General features: G+C 43.4%; 1 long non-coding RNA gene across 1 annotated transcript; it reads right to left on the reverse strand.

Moving 5' to 3' along the window:
- On the reverse strand, window positions 8,465-9,352 carry LOC110393808. Its single transcript, XR_002435216.1, has 2 exons — window positions 9,114-9,352; window positions 8,465-8,711 (listed from the first exon to the last, which is right to left on the reverse strand). It is a non-coding gene; the product is annotated as an uncharacterized LOC110393808 (long non-coding RNA).

Here is a 9,433-nt window from a genome sequence, read left to right on the forward strand (position 1 = left end):
GTCAGTTAGACCAGTACCTCTTGTCCTCCCCTCCTGCTTGAGTTTCCCCTTCTAGCGCATCAGTCACAGAATCACAGAATCACAGGGGTTGGAAGGGACCTCTGTATATCATCTAGTCCTACCCCCTGCTAGAGCAGGTTGCCTACAGCAGGTTACACAGGAAAGTGTCTAGGAAGATTTTGAATATCTCCAGAGATAGAGACTGTGCATCATCTCCGGGCAGCGTGTTCCAGTGCTCTGTCACCCTCACAGTAAAAAGTTCTTCCTCGTGTTTGTATAGAACTTACTGTGTTGTAGTTTCTACCTGTTGCCACTTGTCCTGTCACTGCACTCCACTGAAAAAAAAAGTCTGGCCCCACCCACTTGACTCCCACACTTAAGATATTTATAAATGGTGATGAGATCCCCCCTCAATTTTCTCTTATCCAAGGTGAGCAGTCCCAGGTCTCTCAGCCTTTCCTGGTACAGGAGATGCTCCGGGGCCCTAATCATCTTCATGGCACTAAAACTTGTCAATTTGTGCTTAAACACAAGCTGAAGAAAAAAAAACAAACCACGAAGATAAATGTGGATTTGGGGCTTGATGACTGATGTGAAGGCAAAACTAGGAGATACTGGTGGGCCATGCTGACAGCACAGGCGGCTGTAGACTCTGAGTACAGTGTCTCTTTGTGGCTGTACTACAAGCAGCTTCACATCATGAATGAGTGATATGAAGGAGGGAGAGAAGAAAAGACCCCATGATCACAAGGAAAATCAGTGAAGTTGTTTCACTCCTCTGGCAAGTGACCTCCTCTGCTGCTAAAAGGTGCAAGTCCTCTCTACCTGGCCACGTCTTCTCACCCTTCCTTTGTATAGGATCTGTGCTGCTTGGTTAGCACAGTCAGCTGTAAAAGCTGAAAATAACACATTTTTTTTGTGACTGCTTTTTTCCAGATGAGTTACATGAGTTTCTCTGAGTCACTGAGCAGCCACACAAGTGTCAGCATTGCCATGAAGGAGTCAGTGGCCACAAGCACTGGAGTGAGGGAGAGCTGCTCTCTTTGGAAGGGCACCATCCTGAAGTACCTGGAGATGGTTGTGAAACCACACAGCTGCATGCCAGCCCATCTCAGGTAGGTATGTGGCTGTAGGTGAATCAGCACATAAAGTGAAGTGACAAACCCTCAAGATGCTAATTACACTGTTGTTAAGTAGCACTGCAGCTGCTAATGACAGGCAGTGCAATGACCAATGAGACCAGCACACAACACAGTGATGAGCAAGATGACGGTTTTTTGACTGTGAGCAGAGTGTTGTCAAGTACAAACAACCTGAGAGAAAGCACAATGATACATGTTTTTGAAATCTGTGTTGCTCTATATAGCAATTATAAACTTTGGCATAGCAAGAATAATTTTTTAAATAAGAATTGAACCTAGGAAATACCAAGAATTCCCTCTGGCTTTCCATGATGTTCCCCTTCCCACCCTGTTTGAAGCAGGAAGAATGGGGATGAGAATTCTAACTGTGGTCTGATTTGCTGTCAAGCTGACAAAGTTGTTTAGCCACTCAGTGCCAAATCTTCCATCTGCACCCCTGTGTGACTACAGCAGCTGCTGCCCAGCTGTTTGCTGCCCTCACCTCTGCCTACTGATTAAAAACGTTCATTCCCACTGAGTGAGACTTGATGGTACCCGAAAGAGCTTGGATCTCCATGAAAGCTTTTCAGTCATCTCAGCTATGCAGCAGAGCTGTGCTTACCCCAGAGCTGTGAGGTGCCCTTGCGAAGCCTTGGGCAAACCTCACCCCAGTGAGAACCCCTTCCATTTTTTAATATCTAAAATATATACATTAAAATAGAAGACTTATATCTCTTTCCCTTAATCATCTATAAATTATTACTTTCCAAGTAGGTAAAGAGAGAAACAATTTCCATGTTATATTTTCTTAGTCACTTTCTAGCAAGTTTTATGTTCCTCCACAGAAAGAAACATCAGAATACAAAGGGTATCTTTCGGTATCTGGTAACTGAATTTTGCAGTGCTCATACATTTTTCATTGCAAATGCGTATTTCAGCAGGAAACCACATGAGACAAATTAGATTTCCTGTTCTGCTCATGGAGTAGCAGAAGGCTCCTGATGTGTCTAGCTTGTTCAGAGTTCTTATCTACCCTTACAGGAGACACAACTCTGACATTAAATTCTTCAGCAGTTCTCTATTTGAAGACTAACATGAATGGGTTGAATGGTGTCAAATGAGTGCTGTCCACTTCTGGGAACTGCTTGTTGCAACACATAGCTACCAAGACTAGCAAAGTGCCATAAATTTGCAGCCCTAAAAGCTGACTTTAATGTCAGGCAACTGTATCTGAGCTCTAAAATAAAAATTTAAACACACAACTATAAATTAAGGTGCTTTTCTAAGTCAGATGGAGAGCTGCTCATGGCCACATTCTTTTGCCAAGCAGAAGAGGTTGAACTCTCTTATTTCTTAGCAACAGCATCTTACAGCATCACATAATTCCAAAGAGTATCTGAAAGCAATTTACTTTTCTCTCTCACATAATAACTAAAACTTGATGAAAAGAGAAGACTTTTGGTATGATTTAGAATGCAACTTGTAACATTTTGGAGGTTAATCTCAGCAATGTGCATGAAGCTCTATAAAAGAGAAAGCACTTTTTATGTTCAACTCAAAAAGATAAAAAATACCAGCACAAAATATCACCTGTGTAACATGGCACTGTTATTTTCTTCCCTGATTTGTTGACAATTATTCTTTAAAAGAAAACAAAGAACAGATTCGAGCAATCACTGGACCTTCCACAACATAAATAAAATAAAATGGGGATAGCTTTGATGACAAGAACAATGGTGTAGGCGTGCTTTCCAGAGAGGTTTAAATTTCATTTTTAAAAATCAGTTGCATTTGGAAGTCTCCAATTATGTATATATACTGTGTGCACGTGTCAGATTCTCAGAACTATTCTGTGCCAGGCTGTATGACCAACATTTTCATTTGTGACTTCTGTGTTGTAATGGAGAGTACTCTTAGCAAATTTGCACATGATACTGAAGTAGAAAGGGCTGCATGGGAGCTGAAGGATTAGAGTTCAAAATGATTATGATAAATGGGAGAAGTGGTCTGTAATCAATAAGATGAGACTCAGTGAAGACCAGCACAAAGTACTCTACTGAGGCAAGAGAAAATCAAATGCATAAATACAAAATTGACAATAGCAACAGCACTGTAGAAAGAGACCTGGGTGTTACAGTAAACCACATATTGAATATGAGTCAACATTCTGATAATGATGCAAAGATAGAAAAACTCATCTTGGGACATTTTAATAGATGTGTCATATACAAGACAGGGGTAGTAATTGTTTTTCTTACCTCTCAGAAGCCTTGGTTTGGTATTGTTTAATAGGCTAATACAAGAAGAGGTTTTTTAGAAAAAGAAGATATTTAAAGGTATTTAAAAGATTGAAAAAGGAAAAGAATGTATTTGCTCTAAAAACTAAAGCCTGATGATGTTTGGATTTATTTGGCCACTTGCTACTGAGGTTTCCCCACTGAGCCCCTCTGATGCACATCAGGTACCGAATTCAGTTCATGACACTTCCTGCTGGTGCCACTGGCACTGCTTTTATCTCCTGGTAGACTTACTTGTTACTTGAGTAAATTATCTAATGTGACATGTTTGATGTTTTTATCATTCTACTGTGGTGTACCTAAATAGATACCATGCCCGTGTTTTGTGGTTTTGTGTCTTTGGACACAGGGCAGTTAGGATCACCATACTAATTTTCACTATCTTGCAGCTACTGTGACAGTGGGATTCAGCTGTAATTACTTCTTAAATCAGATCTCATTTGTTACTTAGGACTAAACCTCTAGCACACTAGCAAAGCTACCTACTGCTTAAAGCAGTCATTTGTGGTAACACGAATTTGCTACTCTTAACTATATCCTTCTGTGACATATGAGCCACTAATCTTGGGTAGCTGAAATAATCTGTTACTACTAGCTTACTTCCATCTGCATCTTTGTGCACTTCTTCTTTTACAGTGGTTAATCTTCTACCATCGAATGCACTGACACTTGAATCCAGAGAGAAATGGAATCTCTGGCTCATGTTCTCAATTTTATCACCTGAGAAATTTCATTAAAGCAAAACTGTATCATAGCAAAGAGTAAAGACTGGAAAACATATTTGAGAATATGAAATTTGCTTGATTTGTTCACTTTCTTTTCTGGAGGTCAAGGGCAGAAGTTCCACCTCACATTTCTGTCCTATACCTACTGTATTTGTGAACTTGAATTTATAGGTATATTCATTTATTTTGTCATACAAGAAGCAGAATAATTATGGGCACATCCCTCATGCAGAATTTTCTGCATTTATTAATACCAGATTTGTGCAGAACTCAGCCACTGGTAGCATGTATAACATTTGGATCACATGTAAACATGAACTTCAAATAACACAGAGCATAGGATATTACTCTTATTGTGTATTACGGCCATATAATTAGTCATCATAGGTTAAACTGGATCCCAGTTTCTCATCTTCTGTTACTCTGTAAGCTGCTTGCCACGTTTCACTGCAGGTAACACTGGATAAGGAGCATCCCACTGTTACTGAAGCACTCAGCAGCTTTCAAAAGCTCATATAAAGTACTACAGAACTATCACCATGCCCATCACCACAGCCTCTGCATTCTTGCAAAGGCTTTGCAAGAGAAACTGAGCAAGAAGCATGTGTCTGGGCACGACAGTTGTGCTTTCGGAGCAGATTCATGCAGACTTCCTGACCCAGAGGTGTCATTTCCTGCAAACAACGGGCTGCATAAAGCAAGACAGCTAAGCTGGAGTTATAACAGGTTCAGCTTTCAGTGTAGTCAGATATTGTCACTGACAAAGACAGGATCCCGTTGAGTGTTGTGTCTGGCTCTGTGGAAAGAGTTCTGCCGACACAAACGGGGCAGTTCAGCACTGAAATGAGAATTCAGAGCCAGGGTTACTAAATGGAAAAAAAAAAAAAAAAACAAACTTTGTATATTCAGCTCTGCAAGCTCTACATCAAAAGGAAAGTGTAACTGTGTTGCAAGCTGTTGTAGGCTGCAGAAGACAAACCAGTGTCAGGTGATTTGGCAAGATGCGGGATGTCAGGGTGTCCTACAGCTGTCTTCTGCTCATATTAATCTTCACTCAAGCCTTTGCCTAAGCTGCTGTCAAATGGTAGCTGGGGGTGTGCATGTCCAGCTCAAACAAAAGTCATTGGTCTTCCATCAGTGTTCTTTCTAACATTTTTTTCTCCCGCATATTTAGCAGCAAAAATTCTTCCTAACTGGACAAGTAGCTGTCTCCTAATCATGAGGATGTGCATTTAAGGACTTTTCCTTCCCTACCTAATTTAGTACTGATGAGGGTAGAACATGTCACATAGTTGGCAACAGGGCTCTCTGGCTTGGGAGGAAGAAAGCAGCGAGACATCTGCAGAGATTTAGATCTATCAGAAGTTAGAGACAGGAGATGGCAAGCTGAGGACTTTCAATAGTAATTATAAGTAGGGTCCATAGCTCCTCGAGCTCAAAATGACTTTGAGTAAGACTTTCTTTCAGTTTTCAAGCACACGAAAGATTGCACATAGAAAGCGCACAGTAGAGAATGGTCTTCTTCTTAAGGTATGCATGTTAATTCCATCATGGATAGTGTGATTCTGGGTGTTGAAAATTGACATCTTTGACTAAACCAGGGCAAGTCCATTAAAGGCTGTCCTGAAATTGATAAACATGTTGTGTCCTTGGATTTGCTGCAAAGTAGCTGGATAGCAGCTGTGACCTGATGTCTTGAGTAATGTCAGAAGGATTCAAATTCTATACCCTAAGTTAAAGTTCACTTTTACATTGTGTGATGTGAAGTCCATTAATGGTCAAGGTTGATATGGCAAAGGAGTGGGGAGCGAGTGAGCCTTGTCTAGACTGAAATTATTGCATTAATTCTGTTTAGAAAAAAAATAAAGGATTGATTCTGTGTCTCAGATTGAATTATTTTCTAATAATTACTGCTGTATCCTTTTGATATGAGAAAATGCTAGGAAAACATCAGGCAAAAATTAGGTGTAATGGGTACAGATGTGGTAGAAGGAAAGAAGAGCTTTGTTTTTCAGGCTTGGACAAGTTAGGGTCATGACAGCCAGAACTGGAATTTTCATTTTTACCACTGGCTTTCCTGGAGGGAGCATTCTTGACCCAGTTCTGTGCTGTTTGATGTCCCATAGGCTGATGCATCTGCAAAGAAATGACACAACAGATGAATTATTTCCTTGAGCTCCCATGGTGGTTTTGATAATGTTTTCCACAGACTCCCAGCAGGTCAAATACCTCTGAGTTGGTCCACTTGGGATCACGTGGAGCAAAGCCTAGGGAGTGCGCTTGCCAAACACATGATTTCCCCTGTGGCGCTGATCCAGGCTCTGTCTGATTGGTAATGCTATGCCGTCACTGAATTCTTCGAAGCTGCTGTTTTTGGATCCAAGACAGCTTACAACAAAACACTGGATTCCAGGAAGGGCCCAAATAAGAGGAAAAATATGTACCCGAACCTGCATATATGCAAGGAAAGCAACTTCCTGGAAACATTCATCTTCTATGACAAAACAGCAGCAAAAGCAGAAGGGGACAACAACAACAACAACAACAAAAAAAAAAAAAACTGGCAAAAGAAACTTTGGGCTGACCAAAGAAGTTAATTCAGAAATGCAGATATCTGATACCTGATCTTGCATAATCCTGCCACATTAAAATTATTCCCTCATTTATTTATATATTCTCACCACCAACACCTACCTTACATCAGAATGGTTTTAAACCAGTCCAGTATCTTGTATTTAAGGGCTGCAGCATTATTAATCCAATACTAGCTGCCCTACAACCAGATTTACAGTTTTCTGAAGCCACTGTCTCATTCCTGTCTCTGCTGCTTACAGCTGCTGGCCTCCCAGATCTTTCTGTCCAAATGCAACCTATGTAAGTGCTGGCAGATAGTGGAGAGGATAACCAATGAAACTGGAGCATGCAGCCAGCTGTCTTTCCCTCCCCCTTCACGCCCCCATCTTTTTTTTTTTTCTTTGTAAATATATTTAGGTGTTACTCTGTTCAGCATGACAAGCCTTGCTGTGCTCAGTAGAGAAATTCCTAAAAACGTTTAAAAATCTAAGTCTGTGTGGTAGGTGCAAAATCAGTGAACACTAAGGCACTAAGGTATACCTTAGAGAATAAGCCAAGAGTGACATAAAATAGGATATAATTTGAGATTAAAAAAAAAGAAGAAAGAAATGCAAAAGGAAGGAAGGAACAGAAAATAATGGGAAACACAAGACTTAGGGAAGTAAATACACAGAGGAAAAATCTGGGGAAAATGAAGAAAATAAAATCAGGGTACTAAGGAAATCCATCAAGAGATTAGAAAGGCAGAAAATTTAGAATTGATAAGGGAGAAAATTGTACATACGGATACAGAGATGCGAGAATTAAAAAATTAAAAACAAGGAACTAAATCCCCACTGGTTAAACAAAACACTGAGAGAGGTGCTAAGCTGAAAGTGCATTTTATTAGTTTGGGCCCTAGTTCAAACTAGGCACCTCTTTCTGACATGATGCCTGAGCATCCTTTCCAGGATCCTCACCCTTCGGTGGGTCTCTGCTAACTCAGACTGTGCTCTGTTTGTAGGTATCAAGATAGTTTGAAAGCTCTGAGCCTGAAAGGAAGCTGTGATGAAAACTTTTTGCTTAATTCTTCCCTATTTCTGATACTTTTCCTTCATCTGTCCCATGACTCCTAATCCCTTTAAATCAACAGGTGACTTCTGCTGACTTATGTGAGAATCCGCCAGGAGCAACAGGTATGAGGGGTGTGCAGGGTGAGCATCGGTTCATGTGGGAACCATGCCAAAAGAGGCATGCTCAGAAAGCTTAGGTTGGCAGGAAGAATTTGAACAAGAATGACATTTGAAATTTGGGAAAGAGTAGGTGGTATAGGAGTGTAACTGTGGATGATAAAGATATAAAAATCATGATGCCCCTACTGAAACCACCTACACCACCACCATCTTTTATCCATCCCTTCAATCTCATACTGAGCAGAGACAGAGCTTTTACTCTTTACACCCTAAGGTCACATTTCCAAAAGGACTACAGATTCTGAGACACCTCTCACTAAAACAAAGATGAGTAGCCTGGCTAACTTATTTGCCCATTCCTCACGCAACCCCTCATTTCAGGAGGCATACGTGGCATATAGCGAGGTATTGCTTTTAGCTCATCTGGGTGCAAATCATTCAGTGTGTGAAAGGTCATTTCCTGATGCATCAGTGTGTGACCTGCATGCCCACAGCATCCACCACACCCAGTAACAGCCCGGGCCACTTCTATTTCTGATTGTTTCCTTGGTCTGTGAGGGAAAAGCTTGATATTTTGACATGTCCTTTATTGCAGAGGATGCACTGGAGAACTGAGATTGGAAGCTGTCATCCACAGATTGGCTTTACTACCAAATTCCTTCCAAGCTGAGATGGGGCCAGCACGGCCAGCCTGGCTGTCAGTTCCTGGGTGCCCATCATTTCTTTCACCATATCACATCACAGCCAGTTTCGGGTTAACCAGTAATCTTCCAGAACCAGCCACGAGAAAGTGGGGAATGCCATGGAGAACTGGAGGAAATCCTACCGAGGAAACCAAAAGCACAACCATAATTTACGTTTTTATTGTGACACTGATCAACTCGGCCCGCCGCAGCTCCGCGGCGGCAGCCAGAGCCGCTCCCTCGCCCACCGCCCGGCCTAGGCACCCAAGGCAGTCAGACGCTCAGCGACACCTGCCGCTCTGCGCATGCGCCCCCACCGCCCCTCAGCCCCCCGCCCAGGACTACATATCCCGGCGTGCCGCGCGCCCCCCGCCGCAGCTGAGCCAACGGGGAGGCAGTTTGTTCCCGGCCCCTCGCCGCCGGCTGTGGGAAATATCCCCGGCAGATGGGGAAGAGATCCCTGCCCGCCCTTCCCCCCAGCGGCGCGCCTGGAGAGCGCCAGCCCGGGCAGCCGGTACAAGGAGGGGGACGGGGAGCGGACCTCGGTTTCCCTACAGAAACCACGGGGCTCTCGGAGGAGAGAGACCAGTGTGGAGGGCGGGGACCCCACCGCAGCGAGAACCGCGCTGGAGCTTCCCGCGCGCTGTCAGTTAGGGGCACGCGAGGCGGACGTGCGCCACCCGGTTGGTCAGCGCGACGCGCGGCCCCGCCCTCCGCCTCGCTGGATTGGCTGCCGGCTCGCACTCGCGTGCTCCCCCTTCCCTCGGCGCCCGAGCTGCGGCGGGCAGCCCGGCCGCTCGGTCTCGGCCTCGCCCCGCCCCTCGGTGCCACAGGCCCCTCCCTCCGCCCGCCTCCCTCCGC

This window comes from Numida meleagris, chromosome 2, assembly GCF_002078875.1.
Source record: "Numida meleagris isolate 19003 breed g44 Domestic line chromosome 2, NumMel1.0, whole genome shotgun sequence".
In the NCBI taxonomy this organism is placed as follows: Eukaryota; Metazoa; Chordata; class Aves; order Galliformes; family Numididae; genus Numida; species Numida meleagris.